Source organism: Canis lupus, chromosome 9 (assembly GCF_011100685.1).
Source record: "Canis lupus familiaris isolate Mischka breed German Shepherd chromosome 9, alternate assembly UU_Cfam_GSD_1.0, whole genome shotgun sequence".
NCBI lineage: Eukaryota > Metazoa > Chordata > Mammalia > Carnivora > Canidae > Canis > Canis lupus.
Window position 1 is genome coordinate 2,839,273 of NC_049230.1, and position 12,922 is coordinate 2,852,194.

The window sequence follows — 12,922 nt, forward strand, 5'->3', positions numbered from 1 at the left end:
AGACTGTGGGCCAGGGCCCCCAGGGCAGGAGGGATTGGAGTCGGGGAGGCCCGACATGGCTGGACAGAGGAAGCAGGAGGGCATTTGGAGGGAAAGGGGGATGGGGAGGAAGTCTGAGCTCTCCCTTCCTAGTGGAAACCCATGGTGTAGTCATCTGCCAGGAGTAAGGGGGGGGTCACATGGTGGCTCGGGTGTGTAGTCGGGCAGCCCACCCAGCTGGCCAGCTGGTGCTGAGGCAGTGCAGGGAGGAGGGTCTCTGCGCCAGCTGTGACCGGAGGTGAGGGCTGGGCTGGCGCGGGCCTCCGTGGCTTCACTGGGTAAGTCAGTGGGTTGGAGCCTCTGACTGCCAGGTTTCATCGTGATCTGGGTTTCATGGGGTCTGAGAGACACAAGCCCCTGGAGCCCTACAGAGTATATGCTTCCGCACATCTGCTCCGCACGCACCGTCAGTGGGTGGTTTCCCTGTGGGGCTGTCCTTACAGGGAAGTCATGAACACTGGCAGGCACCTGTCCAGTGACCTATGGTGCGCTCAGACCGCGGCCTGAAAGGGAAACTCGCGGTAGCCAGCAGTGGCCAACAGGACAGGGCAGGGGTAGGACATGGACATGCCTGTGTGTTAACATGTGATGTAATATTGGTGTGGGGAGGAGGAGGGAGGAAGAGTCATTTTAACAAGGAAGTTAGGACTGCATTAAGTAGCCTTAGAATTTACTCTATTGGATTGAGAGACCAAACAAGGAGGCCCGGTAACCATGTAAAATGCACTTCCCACCGGTACACCTGCTGGTCATCTGTGGACCTAACAGGATCATGGAGGAAGGGCACGCAGAAAGTCCTCTTCTGTCTTTTCTCCCACATTTCGCTGTTGTGTGAGCACCTCCTTAGTGCAAGATGCTCACCATAAAGACCTAGCCACGGTGCCTTTCTGCTGTGGCTTTTCAGGCTGCTCATCTCGGATGGAGGGTCTAGGAGAAGGGAAGACAAGTTAAATAGTTTTGGGGCCACAGTCTGAGCTTATAAGAGCCCTTTTTAGGGGGTCAGTGAACCCACTGACCCTCAGTGGACCATGGCATCTGGTCTGGGAGGCTCTTGGCGAGGCCACAAGAGCTTCCTGTGTTAACAGAGGGATGTCTGGCAGGTGGCTGGGCCGCCCTCCTGTTCCTAAGAGGACATGTGTTGTCTGAGGGGGGAAATGAGTGTCTTCAGCTTATACATACAGGTGGCAGTGCATGGAGAAGAAAGGAGGCACTCCATCAGGACTTGGCCCACGCAGGCCAGGAAGGTACAGATTACAACCTGGGCCAGGTTTGTCTGGCGTTAATCTGTCACTAGGCTGCCAGAGGTGTTTTGGTGATGACGCCCTCAACATGTCTGTGTACTAGACAGTTGGATGTGTCACCACCCTGCTCTAATTGATGGCTTCCCCTACACGGTCTGCCTTCTCTCCCATCCTGTGGACTCCCCTCTTCTCCCCCCTCTTACTGGATGCACTATTTCATGCATCCCTTGTCATATGTTTTCACGATTTACTCCCTTGTTTTGTTGGAGCACATCCTCTAGTGGCTTCCTGAGAAGCAGTGCATAGGAAATAAAGGTTTTTGAAACCTTGCATGTGCAAAGGTTTTTATTTTATTTTAATTTTAATCTCACAGCTGATTGTTAATTTGGCTAAGTTAGGGATTCTAGGCCAGGAAAGATTTTCCTTTGGCACTTTGAAGGCACCACCCTTATCTCCTGGCTCTCACTGTTGTTCTAGAGATGGCTAATGCCCATTCTCATTTGGGCTCTTTTTTATGGGACCTGGAAACTTGTGGGAACTTTTTTTGGCCTCAGTGTTTGGTATGTCAGTATACTTTGATGTGGGTCAGTTTCCATCCATTGTGCTGAGAACCAGGAAACTCATTTCTAGGGCAATTTGCCTGTTTTGGTTCTCTCAGTGTTTTCTTTCAAAGAGCGTCCTGTTCTTGATGCGTAGATGCAGTATCTTCTCTGCTGCCTTTTGAGACATTGAAAGGGACTGTTGATGATACCCTCTCGTCTTCGTTTCCTCAAAGTTCCTCTCCACCCCCCCACCCCCCCACCCCCCCAGCCACCACCGCCCTGGGTAGTTTGGTGGCTCTCTTCTGAAAGGCTTTCCTCAGATGTCTGGAAATTTGGGGATGTCCACTCACATTTTGGGGAGTGGCCTGCAGAGCTGACTGGAGGCTCTGAGGACTGGGTGGGCTTGCCCACGGGGCTTTCCTGGAGGGAGATTGGTCCACACTCTTCTGGGAAATAGCCAGGTTATGTCTTACCTGCAGGAGGAGAGAGGGACTCTCCTGGGCTTTGCCTGAAGGGCATGGTCCTCTGGGGGCTGATGGGGGCTCTCAGCCTTTGGGGGACAACATACCTCTCTGCCACCCGTGCATGAAGTCCCTCCAGCCACAGAGCCCCTGCTTCATTCTCCCCAGGGAACACCCCCTCCAGGGTGGCTGGCCATCTGGGGGTCTGGAGCAGGTAGCCAGCAAGGGTCTGTGGGCTTCTCAAAAAGATCCTGCTGCTCTGAGCTGCCTTCCCTATCTCCACGGGTCCCTGGCCTTACTGGTCGGAGCCTTGGAGGTGGTTTCTCAGCTTCCCTCTGCTGTGGGGTTAGGAGTCAGCATGGCCAGGCCAGACACCACTGCTCTATCATTTTTCTTGTCTTTCCTCCCGTTCTCCAGCTCTTTGGTGTTTATATCTTTATAAAATCTCTTTTGGTAGTTTTAGTGGGGTTTTAGAGGGAACAAAATTAGTTGTGTGCCCTTGACTAAAATGTTTCTGAGGTAAATCTCCTCGTTTTGTCCCTAATTATCAGTGCAAAGTACCATTCTCAGCTTCTCCTCCCTGTTCTCACTAAAACAAACAAGAAAACACGAAAACCAACAAAGTTTCCAAGTCAGAGGTGTATAAAATATTCTTTTATGCTATCCCAAGATGGACAATCTCCTGGGTGTTCCTGGTATGAGGACGTACAGTTTGGTCCTGTGCCCTTTTCTGGCCAGATCCCTAGTGGACAGCAGCTGCAGCTGGAAGGGCACATTCCCTAGGGCTCGCCGTGAGGCCAGCCTTGCTGGGGCCTGTCTCCAAGGGGGGATCCCATTGTGCAGGTCCTGTGGCTCAAGCTGCCACAGCTGCCAACTTCAGCCCACCCACACAGGAGCACCATGGGTCTGTGGTGCTGAGTGCCCGCTGGGTCTGATGGAGCTTGGGAACAGGATTTGGTGCTGTCTTCAGAGAGATTTTCTGGAATGATCTAGAAGAGTGACCTATAAGGAGCTATTACTTGCCTGTGAAGGAAGAGGCCTGCCTGTAGGGATACAGTTGGGTGATGGTAGTGGGTGGGCCCAGCCACGAGTTGGAGGCCACAGAAGCCTGGACCATCTGACAGTGGAGGACAGAGAAAGCCAATTAGGTCTTCTGAGCAGGGATGTGCCATTTTAAATATGGGGGCTGGGGAAAGTTCAATCATCCAAGCAGCTGCCTTGCTGGTAGACAAGGCATTTATCCGGTGTTTAGCTGTAGGCCGAGCAGCTTACTTGAAATTGTATAGCACGATTCCCCCTGGCCAAGACAGATCAATGATCCAGACAGGCTGGAGGGCCAGAAATTAAAAGCATTAAGCTCGTAAGTGGACAGTAGCCACTTGTCTTGGACACTGTCTATTCTCACCCTGCAGGGAAGGCAGCCGGCAGCACGGCGCCCCAGGCATGCAGGAACGCAGAGCCCACACGCCTCCCTCCGCTGCCTCTGATTCTTCTAGGCCCCTAACAAACCCCAGATTCCATGACATGCTTTTTGCCTCACGCAGAAAAGCAGGACAGTCAGGTACAGAGAGGAATCCTAGGGTTCCAGAAGCATCATCCAGAAGTAAAAAGCAACCTGGGATGGTTTTTCGTTTGTTTTTAGATTGAGAACGTCTTTGAGGTTACAGCTCACCCCTTCTCCCCTGTGGTGTTCTGGGCACAGCATCTGTGTTTTGCTTAGAAACAGAAGTAAGGTCTGCCTGATCCTGTGGTTCTGCTTGGGACAGTCCAGGTCCTCCTGCCTTTGGTGCTGACATTCCTGCCCTCTGTGGGTCTCATCCCACCAGCCCACAGGGTCCCCACTCCACCCACCCTTACCTTTGGCTTTCCTTCTCCCCTCCCCAGCCCCTAAACCAGGGCCTCTTCCCCCAGGTTGGGGGAGGATGGAGTAAGAACAGGGACAACCTGCTCTCCTGATTTGAGGCAAATCCTAGGCGACCTCCCACAGTGACAGCCCCACATCTAGGCCAGGGCAGGGATGTTTACATAGGTTACCTTCGCCAATCTGGAGAACCACCCCAGCAGTGGCCCTGTGTGGCCCCTTCACTCTCCATCTGGAGGAAGGCAAGGCACTGAATTTCAGGCCTAGGTAAGGGAGTGGGAGGCCTGTGGACCAAGTGGAAGAGGAGTGTAGGGGGGCATTCACTCCCGCTGTGCCTGAGTTCCACCGCAGGCCCAGGGCCAGAGCCCGGGAGGTGGGAGGGCAGGGGTCCTCCGAGGAGCTGCCGGCCCACGATCGCCCCGGGGGCAGGCGGGAGGGAGGGAGGGAGGAGAGGCGGGGCCAGGGCTGGAGGGCGGCGCTTGCGGGGACCGGGCTGCTCCGGGCCCTGGGGACCCCTGCGCTTCGCTCACTCCTCCCCCGCCGGGGCTCCGCGGGCCAGCGCTGCGGCCGCCAGGGTGCGCCCCCCCGCCCCGCCCCGCCCCGCCGCCGTCCCCGGCCCGCTCCGCCCGAGCCCCCCCTCGCCGCGCTGCGCGCTCCGCCCGAGCCGCCGCCGCCGCCGCCGCGTGCTCCCGCTGTCTCCTCGCTCCAGCCGAGCGAGCCGGAGGAGCCGGGGAGAGGGAGAGAGCGAAAGGGGGAGGAGAGAGGGAGAAGGAGGGCGGGAGGGAGGGGAGCAGAGGGAGAGGAGGCGGCGGCGAGCAGGAGCGAGCGCGGAGCGCCGAGCCGCGGGGCAGCTCCGGAGCCGGGAGCCTCCTCGGACAGCCGCCCGCCCCGGCCCGGCCCGGCCCCGCTCCAGCGCCCGCCCGCTCGGAGGACACGCGGCCGCCGCCGCCGAGCCCGGCCCGCGCCCCTCGCCGCCCGCTCCGCTGCCCGCTCGGGGCCGGGATGCAGCCGGGGCATGGCCGCCGGGCCCCCGTCACCTGCCGCGGGGAGCGCTGAGCCCGTGAGTACCCCGACCCTCGCCGGCGCGCGCCCTGCGGGTCATCACCTTCGCGTTGCCCGGGCTGGGGGCGGGGGCGGGGGCGGGGGCGGGGGGGCGCGGCCGGGGAGGGGCGCACGAGACCATCCCGGGGCGCGCGGGGAGGGGGGCGCCCTCGGGGTCAGGGGTCCCCGCACGCACCGGGTCTGGGTTCCGGGGTCCCTCCCGGGTCCCTCCCGGGCTGGGGTCGGGGCACGTGGCCCAGCCGGAGGCCAGAGGGACGGTTTTGTGAATGGGAAGGCCCCGGGGTCGGGCTCCATGGAGACGCAGGGGAGTCCCGCGCGCCGTGCGGCGGTGGCGGTGGCGGTGGCGGCGGTGGTGGCGGCGGTGGTGGCGGCGGTGGCGGCGGCGGCGGCGGCGGCACAATGCCCGGCGCGGGGAACTCCCCAGCGGGGGGAGGCCGAGGCGCACGGAGATCCCGGCCCGGCGGGGCGCATCCGGGGAGGCGGCCGGAGCCCTCGAGTGGGAGCGGGGGCTGGGACCCCGCGGGGTGCGCTGCCCTTCTGTCCCCGCACCCAGCCCCGGAGAGCCTGCCCGAGGCCCCGGGGAGGCTCCCGCGAGGAGTGGAGGACGCAAAGGAGTTGTGGGCGGAAGGGAGGAAGGGGCTCCCACGGCTCCCTGAAGAGCCCCGGGGCCGCGCGCTGCGCCGTGCGCGAGGGTAGGCGCCGCGGTGGGGGTGGCTAGCAGCGCGGGGCCCTCCGGGGGGCGGCTGGGGGCGCTCCCAGCGGAGTCTCCAGCCCGAGCCGGGTCTGCTGCTCCCCGCTGTGGCCGCTCCAGGGGCCAACACGGCCCGCGGGGGAAGCTGGAGCCGCGCGGCGGGCGCAACCCTGGCCCAAACTTTCTGCCCCAGCGGCCCCGGGAGGCGGTGGCGCTCGTCCCTTCGGGCGGCTGCCTCCGCGGTGCCCCCGGCAGGCACAGGGCCTGAGGTCCTCTCCTCCTCCGGGCGCGGAGCCTCCCTGCGGGACCCTCATCCTGTCCGTGTGAGATCGAGGGAGCGGCGCCTGCCGAGGACCGACCCTGTGCGCCCCAGCGCAGCCCCCGGATCCACAGTCTCCTGGGGGTGGGGGTGGCGGTGTTCCTGGGAGTCTGGAGCTCCCTCCCGCCACAGGGCACAGGGTCCTGCCGAGTGAGGGAAACTCCTCCGTGAGAGCTTTCCAGCTTTTCCAAGGGACTGGGTTTATTTTTTAGTGGTCACTTTAAAAAAGGACTCCTGGGGCGCCGCTCTTCCTGCCTGTGAACACCCGGTGGTGGAGGTGAAGGACAGGGACCCAGGATCCATCTCCCAGGCGAACCCCCACCCCGAGCTAGAGGTGAAGTGAAGTCAGGGATCTGCACGCGCAGGGTCACGAAGTTCCTGCTGAAACACCCTCCCTGCTCAGGAACGCCCTGGGTGCACCCCCAGTTGCCCCGGGCACTCAGCGCCTAGCAGATTCCAGGTCGCCCTTCATGAGGTCTTTCAGTCAGAAGACAGCTTTGGTTTTACCGGTCTGCAAAAGATAAATACATACATAAATAAATAAAAAATAAGTAAAAGTATAAACATCGCCACAGAACCTGCTTGTTAATTGTGCATAGTGGATTTGGGCGGATGTCTTAATTAGGCTGCATTATTAACGGGGATATTACACTAATTAAAACCAGACCTTCCAGGTGAGCAAAAACTGTGAAGGGAGAGAGAGAAAAGTTGCAGCAAAAGCACCCCCTGATGAAAGTGGGGTGCATGTAACGTAGGGGGGCCACTCCTCCAGTGGGGGCCCAGGGCAGGGTCAGGGGAGGGCGCCTCCTAAGCACCAGCCAATGTGCACCCCCTCCCTTCCCGCCTCCACTGGTGAACGAGGAGGACCTCGAGGCTGCCACCCTCATCCCTCCCTGGGGACTGGAGGCCTCTCTGCGTGGGCACAGGCTCGCCACCGCACACTCCTGGAAGCGACGCTTAACCCCTCATTTCCCTGCCAGGAGTTTCAGGGAGGGTAGTAACAATGTGGGTGAGGTGGGAAACCCTGGGGATTTTGGGAGCAGAGGCAGAGTGACAGGGGCGTACTCAGGCCAGCCAGTCTGGGCCTGGTGAGGCAGCGGTGTGTAAGGGGGACGGCTGGCCAGTGGCCTGTAGGCTGTTTGCGTTGGAGCCGCTGGGGTTTGCTGGCATGAGTTGCCCATTTCCAACAGCGATTTCTTCCCCCATGAAAAGAGGACTTAAACGATTTATCTGACCCACCCTCCGGGGATCTGGGGCCTAGAGAGACCTCTGTCCACCTCCCTGGGCCTTATGTTGTCTTAGGATGCTGGGAGAAGCTGGGAATCTCGGAAGCCCCCTCCCCTTCCCCCCCCAGCCTGGCCTCTGGCTCATTCTGAATGCCCCTCGCCCAGTGCCCTCCAACAGGAGCAGCAGCAGAGCTGGGTGTGCTCACTGCCCTTCAGCAAGGGCCAGAGGCCAGGCTGGAGGGAAGGCTGGAGGGAAGGCGGCGGCCTGGGCGGCCCCCTGCCACCTAGGGCTCCTTGAGCGGGCAGCCCGGAGCAGCACCAAGGACAGGGCCAGGGGCGCGCTGCCCGCGCTCCGCCCTCCCGCCTCCGACATTGTACTGGGGCCGCTGGGGGCGCTGCCGGCGCTCGCCCTCACCCTGCTAGGGGGAAGGGGAGGGCTGCTGAGGTGCACGCAGAGCCAGGGGAGCCCAGGGCCAGTGAAGAGGCAAATTTAGGAAGGAAGCAGGTAGGAGGACTCCTGGGTGCCATTCCAGAGTGGGCCTTCTGTGGTGTTCCTGCCACTTCTTTAACTTTGAGCCTTGCCAACGGCTTGTGGGAGAAATGGAGAGAAATTATGGAGCTCTTTGATATCTGGGGATACATGAAATGTGGCAGCGGCCAGAATATGTGCTAGCCCTAGTTGTGGATGCTGCCAGCCTGGTACATAGCTCAGGCCTGTTCCACTCAGCAGACTTCTTCCCAGAGCCCCCTTCAACCATGACCTGAGGCTCCTTCATTCTTTGACGTGTACAGGTTGGAGGCACCTTGCTCTTATGGGCAAGGATCCTGGCTGATTTATGCCCACCTCCTCCTGCACATGCATGCTATTCAGTGTATGCTTGTGGAATCAGTGAAGGGAGCTCCTCCTATCCCACTCAGACGCGTCAGGGTGGTGGGGTGAGGGGGGGCGTATATGGGGCCTAGAGGAACCACGCAGGAGGGAGACGTGGGAGCCAAACTCCACCCTAGAATGTTATTTCCCAGGGATTACAGCCCTTCCTCCAGCCCGGCTGTTCATGCACCTGCAGTCTGTGGTCAGTTGTCTCTCTGTGCTTATTTCCACACTCCTTCTTGATACTCTGTTATAAAGACAAATGGAACCTGACACACAGCTGACATTTGGTGAGAAATTTTTTATTTTTAAACAAGTGAAGGGGAAAAAAAACCATCTTGAAACTTTCCCCCCTTGAACAGAGATGCTCCTCATCGGGTACCTGCCTTTCCCCAAATCCCCACCCGCCACAGGCCTTTCCTGCCGCAGAACAGACCAGCTTGATGAACACATCCCATTTGCACCTACATCTTTTCGATGAGCTGCAATGTCTCCCCAAGTTCTTTTATAAAGCAGCACGTTATTTTCACAGGTTCATGAAACATTCAGGCAACCGAAACATCTTATTTTCTGCAGCCTCTCTGAAGTAGGTTTGTCTCTGAACCATTGCGGCTTCTTTTTAAGAAATAAATTCTTAAATAAGAATTTAAGGGGGGGGGTTTGCATCTCCCCCACGGCTGTGTCTGTCTGTCTGCCTCCCTTCACGTCTGTTTTTCCTCTTGTACTTTCTGAGGGATGCGGGCACTTCATATGTGACTTTCTGCTTGCATTAGCTAGGAGAGTTGAGGACAGCTTTCAATGAACAGTTGGATAGTGGTAATAATTGAGTACACAGTAGGGTCTGTTCTTTGTGGGGGATCTGCAGACAGAGGATGAGTGTCCTTGCGTAAATACCTCACGACAAGAACTGATTTAGTTTATAAAATATACATTTTAAAGTGCAGTGCACTAAGATTAATTTGCTATGGCAGTTTCTCCAACACTTGAGCTGCCACCAAATCATGCCTTAGAAGGTGAGTTGAGATAATAAAGAGCATACAATCTGTTACTTTATTTGAAAGTGTTTCCTTTAATAAGGGGGGGGGAGGAGTGAAGCTCACAGTACACAGTATACAAATGGCCTTTTGGAAAGTGTTGCCAGTTTAGGTGGAGCAGATCCGAATGCTCCTCTTCAGGAGCAAGACAGGCCACCACGAGGGATGGCCAGCCAGGCCTAGGAAAGACTCAATTTTATTTTAAATTAGAGGCTTAAAGATGTGCTCCACTGTGTGATAGGGACACCTTCCTCTGGATCTAGTATCCACTCTTCCTGTGTAGCTCAGGGCTGGTTCCTGCTGATTTCACCTGGGAGGTGGGTTGTAACTTGTTAGCATCAATTTCATGTTAGGGGAGGTGGGGTCTTTAGAGTCTGTGGTGTTCTCTGAGGATCAAGAGCAAAGCAGTTCTTGTTGAAAAAAAATGTAGGGGACCCCTGGATGGCTTAGTGGTCTAGCGCCTGCCTTTGGCCCAGGGCGTGATCCTGGAGTCCCAAGTCCCGTGTCGGGCTCCCGGCATGGAGCCTGCTTCTCCCTCTGTCTGTGTCTCTGCCTCTCTCTCTCTCTGTCTCTCTCTATGTGTATCATGAATAAATAAAATATTAAAAAAATATATTTTAAGGTTTAGTGTCTAAAGCCAGAGCATAGTCTTAGCAGAAAAAAATGGGAGGGGGAGGATATATGTGTTTTTAGCAGAACTTCATCCACTTACTGCGTTGGTTAGTGGCTCTACTGAGATCTTCCTCCCAAGGTTCTACAAAAACAGGGGCATGGGTGAAGCCACTGTTGTACCTGGCCATGCCAGGCTCCTTCTGAGATCCTGTCATGGTCATCAGTACTTGTGTGTGCAGGTGTCCGCCAGGTGTCTGCTGAGTGCTGCAGGGAGTGGCTAGCTCTTCTGGTCCAGCGTAGCGCTGGACAGTGATTAGCAACCAGGAGGAGAGGCAGGTGCTCAGGTATGTCTACTTCAGCCCTTTTAGAAAAGAGTCCCACTTGCAGGTGAGGGAACTGCTGGGGCAGGCACCTGCTAGCAGCCAGGCTCTGCACAGTTACATCAGGTTCCTTTTGGCGGTGGGGGGCGGGGTGCAGGCAGACAAGATCATAACTTCTATCTTCTCTACATAACAGGAGAATCTGTGTGCCTTGATTTCTCTGAGACATCTTAGTTTCAGTTCAAAATTGTCCTTCTACTGAAACAAATAAGCTAAAAGTAACACAGTCCCCTCCAAAAAAATCCCTTCTCACAGGGCAGGTCATTACAGTTGTGTGGGCAGCGTAGTACACAAGCCTAGGGCACATTCGGAGGTCTCCCTTTGAATATCTGGAACACTGCAGCCCTGCTCACCGATGTCTCCTTGTCTGTGACAGCAAATGAGACCGAGGGATGACGATCCATGCCCCAGGTGACTGGTGATTCCTGGGCTGGGTATCATGTCTCAGGAGAGCTTTCTTGTAGGCCAGGATAATGAGAGCACAGAGAAGACACCGTTCTCAGCACTGAAGCCTCTGTGTGCAGAAAGGGGAACCTCTGTGAAGGCCAAGGAACATCAAGTTTAGTTCTATTAAAAAGTGCATGGATATCTCTGGGGAGGTAAAGAGGAACGAGCACACACCCAGGTACATTTGGAAATAATCTCTCGCTGAACTAGTAGTTTAAAATCCCTACTGAGTATAAATGAGAAGTTTCTCTACTGGATTAAACAGGAAATAACTCCTAGATCTTCTGGAACTTTTCTTCTGAGACTCGGGTATAAGACGCCGCTCCCGGGTCTTATGTAGGAGCAGCCGGGCACCTTCAGCACAGCTCCTGCTGGTCTCTTCTTCCCAACCCCATATTTTTTTCTTTGCTGTTGGCAGTGGCAAGAAGGGCCATGTAGCTCTTGTTTTCAGCAGGAGGTGTGAAGATGATTTCCCAGTAGTTTGCGCGAGATGGCCACACACACCAGGTTTTCCTGTGTCCCATTACCTTGGACCCGAGGAGAGGAAGGAAAATCAGAATGGGTTGTGTTGTGGCTCCTGCCAGACTCCAGCAGCACGTGCTGATTCATCCTCACAGCCTGGCCTGTCCCTGGAGGTCTAGTCTGAACCCTTGGTTAGTCAGTCCCCTTGTTAACAGGGATTCCCTGAGATGGCCCATCCCGGGCGTTCCTCCCATGGGCTGATTGTAGAAGAAGCACCCTTCACCTCCAGGACGCACATTTAGATGCATGTTGAAATGCTATGCAACTTTTGAACAAAGCTGTAGCTTTCTTACCTTTCTGGAGACCTTGAGCCCACTGGAGCAGCGGCTCTGCTGATCAGCCCAGTGCATGGAGGAGGCAAGCGCCTGCCCACACTGGGGCTTGGTGGGGGGTAGCTGACCGCAGCGTGTTCTCGGGAGGGAATGCAGACTTCCCAACCCCGTGGCCGGAGCAAGCTCTCAAACCCGTTTTACTCAGCTGAGCGCTGGGGAGGCAGCACATAGCAAGGAGCTGGCACTTAGTAGGCTCACAGCAGCCTGTAGTGAGCGTGGCCTTTTCTGGTCCAGCTGCCTACTAGAGGGATGAACATCTTGTCTGAGTTAAGGACGCAGACTCTGCATTGTCTCCTATGGCCACAAGGAGATGACATGGTTTTGAAATGGTTCCAGGTGCCAAGATGAGGCTGAGCATCTCTCTATAGCATTTCTTACTTGGGTGGGCTGGAGGCATCCCCAGGAGCAGCCCAGCTGCCCAGGTTTTCAGAGCCAGGCCAGGCAGAGGGACGTGAGCCAGGTCCTGTCCATGGGGCTGTGGACCAGGGGTCACTCTGACCAGGGCACTGGGAGAATGGAGGGCTCTTGCTTCCTCATGGTATGTTGTTGCCTCAATGGGCCACCTGTCCTTCCTCATGCTTCTGCTCCCCGGGGTGGGGGTGGCCACAATTTCACAAACCACAGTTAGGGGGGTACTGCAGCTGGGCTCTTTGCTTTTGTAAGAGTGGCCTTGGATTCTCAGAGTTGAGGGCCCTAGGTCATTGCCAGCTGGGTTTTCCATGGTGGTGCTGAAAGGAAGAAGCATCATGACCCACTCCCACCACCACCCTTCCCAGCCTCCTCTGGACCTGTGGATCCCACCATGGCATTTACTCTCAGCCAGAGAGATTCTCTGTCCCACCTCTGCTTTCAGTACCGAGATGAGTGACAAACCAAAACATAGTTTTGGGGAAACCATTAGCAATAAACATGAAGTGTGTGTGTCTTTCTGGAATATTGACTCTTCCTCATTGAAGGGACCACAGCGGTGCTGTTAGGCACCGCTGGGGCCCCCACTGCAGGGACAGGTGAGGTGGAACCGGGGCTCCAGGGGCTGCTTACACAGGCTTCTTGTAGACTAGGGATGGGGCTGTGGTTCACCAACGTCGCCGCTGCGCTCCCCGAGCTGCTCATAATGGACTTGATAGCGCTCGCTGCCTGCCTCATAGGGGTGCCATCCACGGGTACATTAGTCAAGTGTTTTGGAATCTTAGCAGAAAAGGGAAGAGCTGGAGAAATCTAAGGTGAAGATTAGGATTTTCAGTGGTGTAATATTGTAGCAGTGCTCGTGGACAACCCACGT

The 12,922-nt window shown here is 56.7% G+C and overlaps 1 protein-coding gene across 8 annotated transcripts in view; it reads left to right on the plus strand.

The window, feature by feature from the left end:
• RBFOX3 (RNA binding fox-1 homolog 3) overlaps window positions 1-12,922 on the plus strand; it is a 445,638-nt gene that overhangs the window by 32,163 nt on the left and 400,553 nt on the right. Inside the window, exon 1 of one of the 8 annotated variants that reach the window (XM_038546402.1) lies at window positions 5,093-5,204. The exons of the other annotated variants lie outside the window; for them this stretch is intronic. The gene's annotated coding sequence lies outside the window, so the exon portion shown is untranslated. Of the gene's footprint in view, window positions 1-5,092; window positions 5,205-12,922 lie in introns of those variants that run through there. 8 annotated transcript variants of the gene reach the window in all.